The 16,238-nt window shown below is 40.9% G+C and overlaps 1 non-coding gene across 1 annotated transcript; it reads right to left on the reverse strand.

Moving 5' to 3' along the window:
• Positions 1-271: 271 nt before the first annotated feature.
• TRNAW-CCA (transfer RNA tryptophan (anticodon CCA)) lies at positions 272-343 on the reverse strand. The gene has a single exon. It is a non-coding gene; the product is annotated as a tRNA-Trp (tRNA).
• Positions 344-16,238: the final 15,895 nt, after the last annotated feature.

Genomic DNA, 16,238 nt, shown 5'->3' on the forward strand with positions numbered 1-16,238 from the left:
TTTGCCATCGAGCCTCATTCTGCTGTTAAATCCATATATTACATTAATAAAGAGCAAACAGCAGTGCTTACTAACACTGGAAACAAAACATCTGAGTTCATTCACTGGGCTGCCGGCTGCGCTTACCCGACTCGGCCCTGGTACTAAACATATAACAGGACTCCTAAATAAACGCTTAAAGGTAGAATTGTTATGTTTGTTTTTTCATATATATGTGGCTCATTTTAGTAAAGCAATAATTTACATAAAGCTTGCCTGAACAAAATTAATATGACCCCGACGTGATTTGAACACGCAACCTTCTGATCTGGAGTCAGACGCGCTACCGTTGCGCCACGAGGTCGTGTAGTTCTGAAAGTGTCCGTATGTGTAATGAAGTGCAAATGCTGTGTAGTATGGACGTTTCTCTTTTACACTGTGCTGGACCAAACAACACACACACATTTGCGGTTCCTTGCATGCACGATTTAATGTGTGTGCTGTTCCTTCTCTCACAAAGAACTGCATTCATTGCTGATTTGCTGATACAGTTACTCTCAATTGCTTCTCTCACACTCGAGCACTATGATTGGTTGGTAGTTCTTTGCCTGCTATATGCGGACTGTGCCTTCTCCCACACTAGCAAGGCTGTCATTGGTGGTTCAGTAGCATCTACATGTAAGAGATGCTTCCGCTTACACCGTTCAGCATATAGCAGTGTTCAGTGACCCAGTGGGCGCTACATGTTACCGCATCTGCAAGGCGCCTTCTGTCATTGGTATTCCACCCTAGCGCATTTTTGCACGGGGTTCACTTGTTGTATAGTTGTGTATTGTTTTTTGGTAGCATGTTGATAGTGGAGCATTCTTGCTTAAAACGTTAATATACTAGTGGTTCGTATTGGTGAACATGAAAAGAGGGTGGCCCATTTTAGCACAATAAGCTGGACATTACTTGAACACCACAACATTAAAGACAAATACATACACAAGTATACATGAAACACATACACAAATCATGCAACATTTAAATCACAAATACAATTGCACATTGAAGCCACCAGTCATCCATATTAGATTATGTTTGTTGTACCTGCACTTCTCCCAAAATGAAAAGATAAAGATATGAAATTGAGTTTTAGATTGCAATTTCAAATTCCTTCATATACACAGAATATTTCAAAAATCTTTAAATTACATTTTTTTTACGTATATGAACTTTTTTATTATCAGTCAAACTTCTTCATAAAATGACAACCCCCACTCCAGATTCCAAATTGTGATGTAGTTTATTCATGGCACGTTTCGGCACAATTAGCATTTTTGTCAAACAATACCCATATTCTACAGGTGAAAATATGTAAAGGACTCTCACATTAGAAATATCAGTAAGACTTGCACGTCCAACATTGCTAAGTCTGTGTTCAATAGAGTTCACATGACCCTCATAATCAAAGTATGAAGACTAATGATTCTGCAGATGCTTTGGAGAAGTCACAAGTATCATCACCACATAAATATAACATACAATAAAAAACCGATCCACATGAAAATATATTTCAGATCATGACCTGATTAATTTCACCTAAAAATCAATCCTAATTATCGTAAAAATAACAAGTTCCAATAATTGTGTCATTTTTCATAAACATGAGTCGTCTGGCCATAACATGGTGTGGGCCACCTCTTACCACCATGAAATTATAACACATACGTAATAATTCCAAATAAATTAGCAAATGCAAAAATCGTTCATCATTTTTTCAACACATTCATACATCCATTGTAGTAAAAACTTTGCATATATAGTCCCAAAATTCATCCACATATGTGTCATGCAGCAATTATATCTCTTAGCAGATTATTTATACATGACCTGTGTATACCTCATACTAATTCATGACCCAGTGGGCTTAAAAATATAGGCCACTATGTTGTTGTGTGTCCAATCTCTAAGTGGAATGAATTACACATATGTTTAATTAAAGTTTACAGCCACCACCATATCATCTGATTTACTGAGGGACTCCCCAAATGTCCTTCATGCTCCTGTGAGTCAAACAATTGGTATAACATAGTTGCAATCTGAAAATTCAAAAAATCAATATCAAAGCTTTTTTGTAAAAACACAGATATTATCCTCAAAAGCATAAAATAAGATCAAAACATAAGTCCATAAACACTTATCAAATTAATGTAGCTAGTTCCGCCTCCATGTTCAGGCCTCCTGGGCGCATACTCCCCAGCCGGGCGCATACTCCCCAGCCGAGAAGCAATCTTTACAACGCAACCATTACATCACACTACACTTACAACGCAGGCATTACATTGCAACATCCTTTACAATGCTTGACACTACAATGCAGGCATTACAACGCATACCATTACAACGCATGACACTACATCGCATGTCACTATAACGCAGGCATTACAATGCATACCATTACAATGCATACCATTGGAGGTAGAATAGTAATTTTTAACCCCTACACTATCAAACACTCACCCTACTGTTGCACCCTCTGGAGTTAGAATAGTAATTTTTACCCCTATACTATCCAATACTTACCTTAAATGCAATGTAATGGTATGCGTTGTAATGGTATGCGTTGTAAAGATAGTATGCGATGTATTGGAATGCGTTGTAAAGGTAGTTTTTTAAAATGCGATGTAGTGTCATGCGATGTAATGGAATGCGTTGTAGTGGATGTGCGATGTAAAAACTGTGTTGTAAATGTATGCGTTGTAACGCATACATTCTCCCCAGTCCAAAAATATATCAGCATTCCAGCTTTCAAAATATCTTAATTTTGTCGCCTCCACTCCTCTCTGTTAGCATGAAACATTCTACACCAAGTACATTGATGTATTTTTGTACATTACTACTAACCCTACAGCCCTTACATTGCCAACATTTTGTAAATCATTTGAAATAATCCATCTAAGTCCTGTTTTCTACAGATGTCATATCACTATGCACCAGTACGAGCCAGAGGAATCTCGATTTCCTATAAGTGAGGACTATATTATAGCTCACTTTTCCACCAATCACCTGATCTCCCTTCACAATTCTCCAATGCTACTTCATCACTCCTCGTGTATTCACAGGCTTACAATTAAAGATTGTGATCGATCATACCTAATCTGCCCCTTCCAATCTCGGTTCAGGGGCCTTTATTTTATGAACCCGAAGAGAATGCCTAGTTTTACCCCTCCATTTTCTTGCTGCTTTTTTCAAGCTCTTAATGGGATAAACCAGGGCTGGCGCTAGGCATGGGCAGTGTGGGCAGCTGCCCAGGGCCCCGTAGTCAGCCCTCCAATTTGGGGCCCCACACCACTGCTACAGCTGCCACCTTGCAAGCGCACCACCTTCCCACTCCTCTGGCCTCACTGCTAAGGTGTAGCAAGGGGAAACTAAGGGGAGGGGTGCCCCCAGTCCCGGTTGCCTGAAGACACATTCCTGAGGATTGTCCGACAATAAGGCCTCCATGCCTCACCCATGCAGAGGCACAGCAGAAGGATTATTGCCCAGCTGTTTAGCTCTCTGGCAGTCTTAACCCTCTCTGGAGATAAGCAACCCTCACACCTTCAGCCCCTGATGCGCTGTTAAGAGGTGCTTAAAGTTGTGAGGTACTGAGAGCGAGGGGCTGCAGCTTCAGGAGCAGGGCCCTCTATTCTGATACAAACAGTGCTTAAATGTGTTGTGTCTATGCAATTTAGAAGGGCCTCGCACACTCCCTTTCTGCCCAGGGCCCCAAATATCCTAGAATCGGCCATGGGATAAACCCTATCCCTGAAACAAATAAGTATTGTTGTCTCTTCCCTCTCATAAGTTGGTTGGGTACATCAGTTACATTTTGCCCTAACTAGTTTCCCATAGGGATGCTCCAGTTCTCCCACCTCGCCGCCAAGACCTGGAACACCCTCCCCATCCACCCACGGCAGACCCCAGACCTGCTGACCTTTAGAAAACTCCTCAAGACCTGGCTTTTCGAGCAGTAGCAGCATTCCCCACCCCAGCGCCTTGAGACCCTCACGGGTGAGTAGTGCGCTTTACAAATGCAGTGATTGATTGATTGATTTCACACTAGTAGGGTGCTGGCTTCTGGTGAGTAAGACACTGCAACCAGCTGCCTCTTTTGAAAACAGAAATGTTTACAAAATATCCAACTCCACTCTCACCCTAACATCCAATAACTCTATCTGGCGTTCACATATGGTGTGAGTGAATCTTAAATGAAGGTAATTTATTCCCAGGTATCGGCCAGTTCTAGTGAGCCATCCCATATGACGAATACGTTGTCTATGTATCTGGTCCACAATATAATGTGGCTTGTGTAATGTTCCTTAGAGGATGCCATGACCAACTTTCCCAATTCTCTAGTTTTATTTCAGTTTATAAAGTGTCATGGATCCCCTGGGACACCTGAAAATAGTTCTGCAGACCACAGGTTAAGAAGCACTGCTCTGGGTGATAAGAGAGGCCACCATCTGTCCACATTCCACCAAACTGCAGCTTACCAGGCTCCTGGCAGCCACGAGCCAATAATTTTGCAATCTTCTATTTACATTATGGCCCTGACCCTGTTAAGCCTCAGCAATCTCCTCAGAATGTGGCAAAGATCAGATCAGGTTTTGTTGTCACAGGTGCCTCGTGCCACGATTTTCACGAAGGTTAACTTGTTTCTTTTTACAGTTACAAATAAAGCAATCGCCTCTTTTGAAGCTCACCTTTTTTACTTCTAATGACTGATGCGTAATCTACATTACACTACCAGCATTTTTATTGCTTTTATTTATTGTTACATTATTACAGTTCGGATCATAATGGGCGGTGCCTTCAGCATGGAAGCCTACCTCTCACCGTTTCCTAGACCCCACATTCCTAATAAAAGGCCTTCACTGGCACCTGTAAAGTGCCCACTTCAAGGAACTATGGAGCAACGTTGCAAAACACTGTTTAAAAACCTGCTGCCTGTTCGCAGTCCTTTAAATAAATATTTACTTACATAACATCTGGCAAGTTACAGCACAGTTCACTAAAACGTAACTTCTATTGCATCAAAATCCTTTCGTGCAAAAACCCAAGGTTTGTCGCAGTACTTACCTTTCAAGCAGGGAACCCTCTCGGTTATCATGTTAAACTTTACTATATAAACCTTAATTTCACTCTCGGTCCAATTAATGACATGGCGCCCTGAAACCCCCGCTTTAGCAGCTACAGCTTGGGTGGAGTTCATGATGGGCCTCTTCTGTCTGCAGCTACGCATGGATGAATGGATGGATGGATGGATGGACGGGTGGGTCAATGGATGGGTGGATGATAGATGAGTGAAAGGGTGGATCGATTAGCGAAAGGGTGGATGGATGAATGCATAGATGGGTGGATGGATGCATGCATTGATGGATGGAAGGAGGGATGGATGGATGGATGGATGGATGCGTGGGTGCATGGGTGGGTTGTTTGATGAATGAGTAGGTGTGGAAATGGATGGATAGGTTTGGACAGGGACATTATGAACCCCACGTTTTAGCAGCTACAGTGGGGGTGTAGTTCTTGATGGACCTCTTCTGTCTGTTACTCGACAGGAAACGGCAAATAATTAATGTGAAAGGGTGGGTGGGTGTGTGAAAGGATGGATGGATAGATGTGTGAAAGGGTGGATGGATTGGCGAGTGACAAATGGATGGATGAGTAAATGAAAGGAGGGGTGTAAGGATAGATGAGTGAACAATGGGTGAATTAGTGAAAGAGATGATGGATGGATGTATGTATGGATGGATGAGTGAGTGAATGGATGGATTAGTGAAAGGGTAAATGGATGAATGGGTGACTGGATGGACTGGTGGAAGGGTTGATGGATGTGTGAAAGGATGGGTGGATGAGTGAAAAGGAGCATGGATGGGTAGATGGAAAGTGTGAGAGGATGGATAAGTGAAAGGATTGATGGATGAGTTAACAGGTGGATGGAGGAATGGATAACTGAATAGATGAAAGACGGATTTATGGAAAGGTTTCATGGATACGTTTGTAGATGGATGGATAGGTTTGATGGGTAGGTTTGGATATTGATGAATGGATGGATGAACAGATGGATGGATAATGAAAGAGTGAATGATGGATGGCAGAATTTTAAGGTGAAATGGTGGATATCAGTGAGTAGATGAAAGTATGAAAGGACTAATGGATAGATGCATCGATTGAAAAGACAAGAGAGCCCTTTTGGGGAGAGTTACAATGACCTGATGCAATTTCTTTGTGTCTGCCAAAAGAGCTTTGGTTTAAAGTGCTGGGTATTTTAATTTTCTGGCTCCTCCCCTGGTCCTCGGTACTATCCTCTTTGTAGCTAAAAGCTAGTAGACGGAGAAGTAGCACTCCCCAACCTTTTGTACGTGCTAATAGTCTGGTCTGGTCTCGCTTTTTCATCGGAAGAGCATTTTGAGAGAATTGCCCCCTGATTTGCTAGTTTGACCCATCCAATTGGCCAATTGGGCTGTTTACTGACATGGTTCTGGCCTACTGGTCCTGGTTAGTCACTTTTTTGATTCAAACCAGTGCTCTCCAGTGCGGAGAGGGAAATCTGAGGCAAAGTCCATTTGGTGATGGGAGTGTAGGAACAGAGAGAGGTCTTGTAAATGTAACTTTGAGATACATTTTCTCTCAACCACAGGCAAGATCCTCCTCAGAGGGCCTTGTACTCTTTCACTTTGGACACTCTCTAACACCTGAGCGTTGGCTTTGACACCTAATTTTTTCTCTTTGTATCAGATATGGCCTCTGCCGGAGGAAATAATGATCAAACACCAGGAGCAGAGGGGCCTGTTAAGTTTATTGAAATAGTAGTATTACCTGCATTTGCACAGCATGACATTGATGGCTTTAGAAGGATCTTAACTTTAATTTTTTTTTGTAAAAATAAAGGTACCAATTAATTAGTATATAGAGTAAAAGAACCCGGAACATATAATGTACATGAAAAGTAACATCCTGGACCCTCGCATTAGATTGATAGGTTTTCAATTATCACCCTAGAATAAGATCACAATCAGAACTTTTCCAAATATCATTTAAAATAACTGGTACTTCACCAGACACTTTATTAAGAATGTTTCAGTGCTGTCCATAGGTGTGGTTACCCATTAATTCTCATGTTTTGGATATTATGCTAAGGGAATGGAAAGATCCTAACACAATTAATTTACTCAAGTACATGAACTGCCTCTGCCCTCTTTCTGTCAAGGTTTCAAACTTCCAGATGTTGTTCTTGTGGACTATGTTGCTGGGCAGCCTGTTAGGGAGAGTGTGAATCTGTAGGAATGGTTGTAAAGGTTGCACAGACAAGAAAGAAAATAGACTCTGCCATACAAAAGTGTTTTCTGGGTCATATTTATCCCTGAGGGCTTGGGTAAATGGTTTGGTTGGTTTATGTAATGGATATATACTGACCTGGCAGAACAAGTTTCAAAGTAGATAACAAATCTCTCTGCGGCACATCCACATGTGTCATGACCCCAGACACATCACCGAGTTGTTCCTGCACTGTCCTCTAATCACATGATTTGGGATTGCCCAGGATTCTGCTTATACAAGCCTTACATAGGACATTGGAGGGGACCAGCTTGCTCCTCCTGCCCACTCTCATGGGTTCACAGTTCAGGAAACCTACACCCTCTTTTTCCCAGGTCAGCAAAGATGGTGCCAGGAGTTAATGGTCTCCAGGATATTGTACATGGACAAAGAGATTCAATCAGACACCACCAGTCTGTAGCTATGGTCTACATTTATGGATGAAAGAAGCCAGAACATAGAGCAGAATTAGCATTACTGTCTGCCAGATGGCCACTGTCCCAAAAGCACAAGTCACTGTGTTCAATGGAACCCCGCCAGGAAGAAATTTGGTATAGCATCACTCAGCAAGCCAAAAAAGTGCATCTTTGAGATAGCATTCTGTCACGAAACACATAGCCTTGCAAGACAAAGTTGCTTAGACCGTTGAACTGCTAAGTAATCAAAGACAAATATCAATCTGTCTCCAACTGCAGATTGATAACAGTGTAAAGTAAACAATCAATTCAAATTAATCAATTCAAATCAGAGATTCTAGAGATAACATTTGGAGGAGGCTGGTTATTGCCACCTTTCATACATTAGCAAGGCTATAAATGCACTATGCTCAGGTCATCCCTCAGAGTCAATGGCCTTCACCTTTTACAACAGCTAGTTTGACCTCCCCGGTTGACCACTGCCTACTATCATTAGCAGGGATTTTTAAAAGTATTACTGACTCACTAATATAAACTACCAATAGGCAGCACTTAGCTATTATGAACAAAGTTTGGGAAAGTATTTTTTAAATACAGACTTGTCTGAGACAAACTGAAGAAAAGGGTGTTCCCTTCTAAGTGGTGTTTGCAAATAAATAGCTAAACACGTGGTATGCAATAATACACTGAGAGAAGCCTTGGAATGTGACTATGAGGCTTATTACGAGTCTGGCAGTCCACGGGCAGCCAGACTCGTGGGGGCATGGTGGTGGCGGTCTGCCAACCACCCTATTACGACCAGGGCAGTTAGGCCACCCTGGGACCACTTCAACCGCCAGGTGTCAGAGATCCCTGGGGGTGGCGCAGCAGTCTTGAGGACCCGCAAAGCACATTAGGAGTTTCCTCACCATCACACTTTCATGGCAATGCGACCGCCATGAAAAGTGTGGCAGTGAGGAAAGAAAGGGGGCCATACAGGGGCCATGGTGTCTCTGCGCCAAAGGATTCATGCAGGAGGCATAGGGGGAGCCCCACCTCTCTGCATGCACCCCATGTTACTGCACAGAATGAAATGCACAACATTGTGCATTTTGTTCCGTGCATGAACATGCTTTGATGTTCACATTGCGGTGCCTATTTCAAAGGCATCGCTATTGGATCGCCTAAGAACTTCCTGACAGGTACTTAAAAAGTCGTAATCTGGCAGGCAGTCTGCTATGGTGGTGTGGGACCGTGTCCGTGTGGCAGCCCTACTCCCACAGCACCAAAGTCATAATATGGACCAATGTCTACAAAAATAGATAAGAAGATGACTAGGTCTAAAAAGATTACTAGAAACAGGGCTTGGACGACTAAAGGAACTAGGGCTGGGAATGGACTAAAACAAGGAAGAGAACTTGGAATACAACTAGGACTAGGATGGTGAGGGGATTAGGCCTAGCAAGAGTAATGGCCTTATTCAGAGTTTGGCAGACTGGCATATATCCGTATGCACTTGCAATAAGGCAAAAAGGATATCTGCAGCATTTGTGACAGAGTACCTGTCTACCAATATGTCCCGGAGTTCTAGGACTAGAAAGGTTAATGTTAAAAGCACTAGAAAGATGACTAAAAAGAAGACTAGGACTAAGACTAGGACGATGTTTAGGTGGAGGTCTAGGACTTGGAATAGGACTAAGACTGGGGAAAGCACCGGGAAAAGGGCTAGCACTAGGATGGGGACCAGGATTAGGACTATGTAGAGGATTGGCATTAGGACTAGGAAGAGGTTAAAACTAATTAGAATGCTAGGTCTAAGAAGAGAACAAGTATAAGGACTGTGTAGTGGCTGAAAGAAGCTACGTTTGGGATCAGGAACTGGACTGAAACGAGGAAGGACAGTCTCAAGGGCAGAGTAGAGGCGCAATTTAGGAGAGGTTAAGATTAAAATGAGGACTTTGAAGAGAACTAGCAGACAGACTCGAGCTAGGGCTAGGACCAGGAAGAGGAGTATGAAAAGGACAAGGAAGAACACCTGAGAAAAGACAAAGACTAGGAAGATGATTGACCAGGCCCTACATTCAATCCCTGGCGTGCAATCAACCCCATGCACGCGCCCTACACCACCATTGCTCTTGGCATTCGGCTGTGTGGAGTGTGGGATTGGGCACAAGTTGTCGCCTGCAACCATGCCCTGCACCCAATCCCCTACAAGCAGCACATGGCCTTCTGACCTTCACAACAGGCTTGCAGGCTCTGGACAAACTCAGGTGGACTTGCTGACTTTGTTAAAACAGTCAAAACCTCAAGATATAGAAAGTGAGCCTTTTGGCTTTATCAAGGGGCAAAATAGCAATATAGGGGGTGGGGGCGGGGCTGCTGGTCTGCTGCAGCTTGAGTGACAGTCTGCAGCAGGCCAGCAGCACTGTGTGCGCACTGCGCATGATGGGCTGTGACTTGCCCCCAGTGAAGTTCAGCATAGAGAGGGGTCCGAAGGCCCGGGTTCTATTAAGGCGCCAGGGCGAGTACTTAGTGTGCCCCCCTAACCAATCCTGGCGCTATTGGCTGCATATATCATGGCCAATCACTGTGTGACTTCAGCATGAAGCCATGCAGTGATTGGCCATTCGGGAGTGGGACATGCGCGCCGTGACGTTCTGTAAATTACTTCTAACATAACTTTGTCGTTGTCGCCACGTGCAGAGCCAGCAGCCAGCCCAGCAGACGTCCGACGGTCCACACCACAAGTCACACAGTCACGTCACAGAGACTCAGACACAGTAGGTGGGTGCGTGCTGCATATCATATGTTTTTAATTCTGAGAGGAGGGAAGGGAGAGCGAACGTATTGCATGCGTGGAGAGATTTTAAAGGGGGAGCAGACCGGGAGCGTCAGCCCAGCATGGCCCGTCGGTACAAAGGAAAAGTTCATGGCCTAGCGGTCTTAGCAGCAGGTTTATTATTCCAGTCTCTTTAAAGGCTTTGGTTTGAGTTCCACGGCTGGCAGTTATTTTCATGTGGTTAGCGTTAGGAGGCTAGCTAAGCTAGCGCATTGGAAGCCATGAGCGCGGCTTCACGAAGGTCCAATAGAGTCGCTCCCAGTTCAGGACCGTCGACACATGATTGCCCCCGTCTAGGAACGCTTTTAAAAGGCTGTGGAGCAAGCACAGTAGAAAGAATTGAAAGCGCCGTCGGAGGGGAAGAGGCAGCAGACGGAGCTCTGGCATAGTATGGAGCGCGCATCAGGGTGGAGCAGGCGCAGCATTTCCAGTTTAGGCAGAAAAATGTGCGTGTGCTTTGCCTTTTGTTACCGGCATGGAACTAAACCACGGGCTTTAAGGGGGACGGGGGACAGGGTCTCCAAAAGGGGGTGTGGCCTTAGCAAATGCATTTGAGGTTGTGGGGCCTAACCGGCGATATGGCATGAGGGGGGGGGGGGGCACAGTGTGCAGGCAAGCAAACCGGGGTGCTTGGCTAGTAGGTGGGTGCGTGCTGCATATCATATGTTTTTAATTCATTTCTGCTGCAGATTTTTGTATTGCCTGTGACTGTCGCAGCCTGAGCCTCTAATAATAATACGGGCGGGCCGGGGCACATTTTCAGTGAGTCACAGGCTACTGTGACGGCGAAGTAACGCGTACAAGGATGGGTGAGGGCCCTTCTCAATATCTAAATGTTGTGCAGCAGTGTACGCAGAGGTAACTATGCAAAAGACCTGCCTTGACGTGATAGAGCAGAGTTTAAAAAAGTGACGGGCTGTTTTCAGTTCAGCTCTGGGAGTAATGTAGCTTTTAGGGCTATGGTGTGGGCATTCTGGTATTCTGGGAGTTTTTTTCATCAAAATGTCTGTGCGCACTCACATACTTTTGAATTTGTGAGCACTCACTCAGCCACGTATTCCAAGCCCATTTCGTTTTGCATATTTACTCCTTTCAAGTATGGGTTGGGTAGGGAACAACCCAATAACTGGTAGAAGTTTAATGAAAGGGGTTCTCAACGGGGATAATATTTCCTCAAGGAGGAAAAGCATAAAAAACGAAAGTGCAGTTTCACTAATGCAAAGCTAGTAGAAAGCTGCGACTGATTCAACTTTTCATGAGCTCTCGCGTGCCCCCAGATATGTGAAAATCTACGCTCAAACTTAAGTGTAAACCTTATTTCTGTTATATTTCATATTTCTCTGTGAATTGAGTTCTAAATTCCGTTGACATTTAGGCAGCTGCAGACAAACCGATGTGCTTGTAGAATTCTGACGACCTATTATTTTAAGAAAGCATGAGAGCAGCAAAATTCTGTAAAGCTCCATTATATGGCTTCAGCAAGCTTGGTGAGTTTATACAGGAAACTTTGCAAATGTCATGCCTGTGGAATGTTCTTCCACAAATAGCTTATCTCAGTTTTTGCTAACGTATATTTAGCTGACTTTTCCAAACATAGAGATTTACATAAATGTAGAACTTTACGTTATAGATGTTTTTCCATTGTCATCTGATTCCTTGTATATTATTTCTGTCGCACAACAATGCCACCTACAATGAACTTCAAAGTTTGGGTGTACCAGACAGAATATATTGGAGTGCATTTTTCATAAAATATATCACTCATCAAGAAGAAGCTGGTTAATCTATCACATATTTTATTTTATAAATGCATGTGTCTAGCTTTCATATATTTTATGGTAAACAGTCAAAATATCGACTACAAAATATCGAATGGACATAATATCGAGTTTTAAATATAGATTGGACAAAATATAGACGGGACAGAATATAGACATCAAAAATATCGTTTTTAAGGTAAGTAATGTAATATCGAATGTTAAAAATATAGAAAGTTAAAGTATCGAAGTATATAATATAGGTTATTAAAATGATCGAATTTTTAAATAATATCTAATTTTTTATAGTGTTTTTTATGTTATTATACGTGTGAAAAGTGTGTATTTATGTTATAATTTATTTTAATTAATGAAATTTGTTTTTTTAATTTTTGCATAATTTCATTCTGTAGCGGGTTGTGGGTTTATAGGGGAATAGGGTGGGAAGTAATTTAATTATAATGAATTAAATATGTAAATTTATTTATTGGTATTAATTTTTAATTAATTGATAAATAATGTATATTTGGTAAATAATTACATTTTAATTGGCAATTAATTTTAATTAATTGATTAATTGTTAAATATGTTAATTTTACTAATTTATTTTCTGTAGCGGGTTGTGGGTGTATAGGGGAATAGGGTGGGAAGTAATTTAATTATAATTAATTAAATATGTAAATGTATTTATTGGTATTCATTTTCATTAATTGTTAATTAATTTATATTTGGTAATTAATTAAATTTGTATTGGCAATTAATTTTAATAAATTGATTAATTGCTAATTATGTTAATTTTAATAATTTATTTTCTGTAGCGGGTTTATAGGGGAATAGGGTGGGAAGTTATTTATTTATAATTAATTAAGTAAATCAATGTATTTAATTGTATTTAATTACAATTAATTGTTCATTAATTTGTAATTATTAAATTGTTAATTGTTAATTTGTAATAAATTTCTATTAATAGGTAAATAATTGTAATAATTATTTTTAATTTTTTAATTTTAATTGATTAATTATCATAATATATTAAATTGGTAATTACTGTTAATTAATTTTTTATAGATATTAATTTTTATTTATTGAAATAATATATGAAGTATTTAATTTCACTACTATTGCACTCTCTGGAGTGGGAATAGTAATTTTTACCACTATGCTATCCAACGCTTTCCCTACTGTTGTACTCATTGGAGTGGGAATAGTAATTTTTACCCCTACACTATCCAACGCTTTCCCTACTGTTGCACTCACTGGAGTGGGAATAGTAATTTTAACCCCTACGCTATCCAACGCTTTCACTACTGTTGCACTCTTTGGAGTTGGAATAGTTATTTTTACCCCTACGCTATCCAACGCTTTCCCTACTGTTGCACCCACTGGAGTGGGAATAGTAATTTTAACCCCTACGCTATCCAACGCTTTCCCTACTGTTGCACTCTTTGGAGTTGAAATAGTAATTTTAACCCCTACGCTATCCAACGCTTTCCCTACTGTTGCACCCACTGGAGTGGGAATAGTAATTTTAACCCTACGCTATCCAACGCTTTCCCTACTGTTGCACTCTTTGGAGTTGGAATAGTAATTTTTACCCCGACGCTATCCAACGTTTTCCCTACTGTTGCACCCACTGGAGTGGGAATAGTCATTTTTAACTCTACGCTATCCAACGCTTTCCCTACTGTTGCACTCTCTGGAGTGGGAATAGTATTTTTTACACTTTTGCTATCCTACGGTAATAATATTGGATATTATTTAATTATATAATGTTACTATATATATGTTTTAACAAATATGATTGTAAAAAATGTTTTATAACTTTTATTAATTATTTAAATATTATAAGTTAATTTAAGTATTTTTAAGTATATTTTAGTGATTAATTTTAACTATTAATTTAATTTAACACTTTTTAATAAAGTCGATATTTTAATAAACTATATTTTTGTAAACGATATTTTTGACTCGATATTTTTGTACTTACCTGTTTGTAGTTACAAACTCGATATTCTGTCTGTCGATATTTTGGCATCGATATTTTTGCTAGTAGATATTCTGTCCGTCGATATTATGTCAGTGATCCACATTTTATATATTGTGGTTATAATCCCATACAAGCAGGGGCGTAGCGTAGCCTCAGGAGGATGTTTGGGGTGGGGAACCCTCCAAATAAATGCATTTTGGGCGTGTTAGTTGGGTCTGCTAGCCCTGAGTTGGGTCTACTATGTCTGTATTGGTTTTGATCATCCTGCACCAAGAAAAAAAGACAAACAGTGACTTTTGGAGAAAGAGAGCGAGGGAGAGGGTGAGGGAGAGGGAGAGAGAGGGAGAGAGAGACAGAGATAGAGAGAGAGAGAGGGAGAGAGAGAGAGAGACACACATCTGGTGGCCAAATCTCGAAACATAAAATCAGATAACGTGCAATACCGGCTTCCCTGCTTATCCAAACTGTGTGACCTGAGGCAAACATTTTATTCCACAGAGCCTCATTTTTAGGTCGAAGCCTACCAGACGGTGCAGCTATTTGGTTTGCTCACGACATCGTGGGGAAATTCTGAAAGCTTCTCTGGGAATACATTTCACCTATTGCTTACCATTGTCTTTGTTTGTAACTCACAGTTGCCTGCTTTCTATTATCTGGTTTTAGTTGTTTTGGGCTGTCCAGCTTGAGTACAACTCTCTCGTGGGCATTCCTTGTTTACTGGAACCTTCCGAGTCGTGCCTCTCTGTAAACAGGCCTTTAAATCTTATCTTGTCACATTTGCTGTGCATTGAAAGACAGAGCTCAAATGTCACTCTCTGTCTTCCAAGGGAGCTTGGTGTTTACTTTTCTTTCTCTGACTTCAAAGTGATAGAAATGTTTTTATGTGACAATCCTGCACAGTGCCCATATGAGACTAGAGGGTGTAGGATGTTATTTTTTCTAGCACCCAACAAACATTAGGAGGGAATGTATGAAGCTCTGTGGTTATACTGACTAAGCAGCTACCTATGTTAGGCCATCTATTAATGTAATAACTGCACTTTCACAATTGCTTTATTAACCTTCCTGCTTTCTCAAATTTGCTTGAAAATGCACAATTTTTCTTCTTTTTTTCCAAAATTTTCTTGGGGGTAGTAACCCCCGCAAACCCCCCTTTTGGGGTTCGGGCAAACTCGCTGCGCTCGCTCGCTACGGTGCTTTACGCCTCACCACTTTCAAATGTCACCCACCGCCTCCTGAAGACAACACTACCGAAAATGACAATGAATTTTAAATGTGTACATTGCGCATTTAGAGAAAACACACATTAAGAATGAGTTAAGTTGAATTGTCCAGCATCGTAAAAGTGTGCTTGGATTACTTAGAGTAGAGTAGAATCAATAAACGTAGTGATTTTTTAGATGACTTTAAATCAATTTACTTATAATATTAACAAAAATGTTGCGGGAAGAGAAACTTGAAACTTAGCACTACTTGCAAGAGTGACTTGATAACAGATGTTGGTGCAAACTATCATCATTCATGTTAGTGCTTTGACATTTTTAGTATAAGTCCCCATTATTATGTAGATTTTAGATTTATGAAAATGATTTTTATTTGAAAAGATTTTAAAATATTTCACGCGTTGGTACTTTGAAATTGTAGAAATAGGCCATACTCACAGTTGTGAATTCATATGTATTAATCACCAAGCACATGTTTTGAAGTTCTGATATATGATATATTTGAATGATTTTACAATGTTTTTAGCATAATTTAGGGGTGTTTTAATAAAATGAAAAAGGAATGTAAAAGCATTGAAAATACTTTTCTCTTTAGGCTGTGATTTTCCATTACATGATGTCGTGAACCTTTACCCTGTGTCAGTGCATCTGATTTTTTCCTGAACATGTCACATTTCTTAGAAGACAGTTGGACATCTTCTTAATTCTCCA

The sequence above is a fragment of the Lissotriton helveticus genome, chromosome 12 (assembly GCF_964261635.1).
Source record: "Lissotriton helveticus chromosome 12, aLisHel1.1, whole genome shotgun sequence".
Lineage (NCBI taxonomy): Eukaryota > Metazoa > Chordata > Amphibia > Caudata > Salamandridae > Lissotriton > Lissotriton helveticus.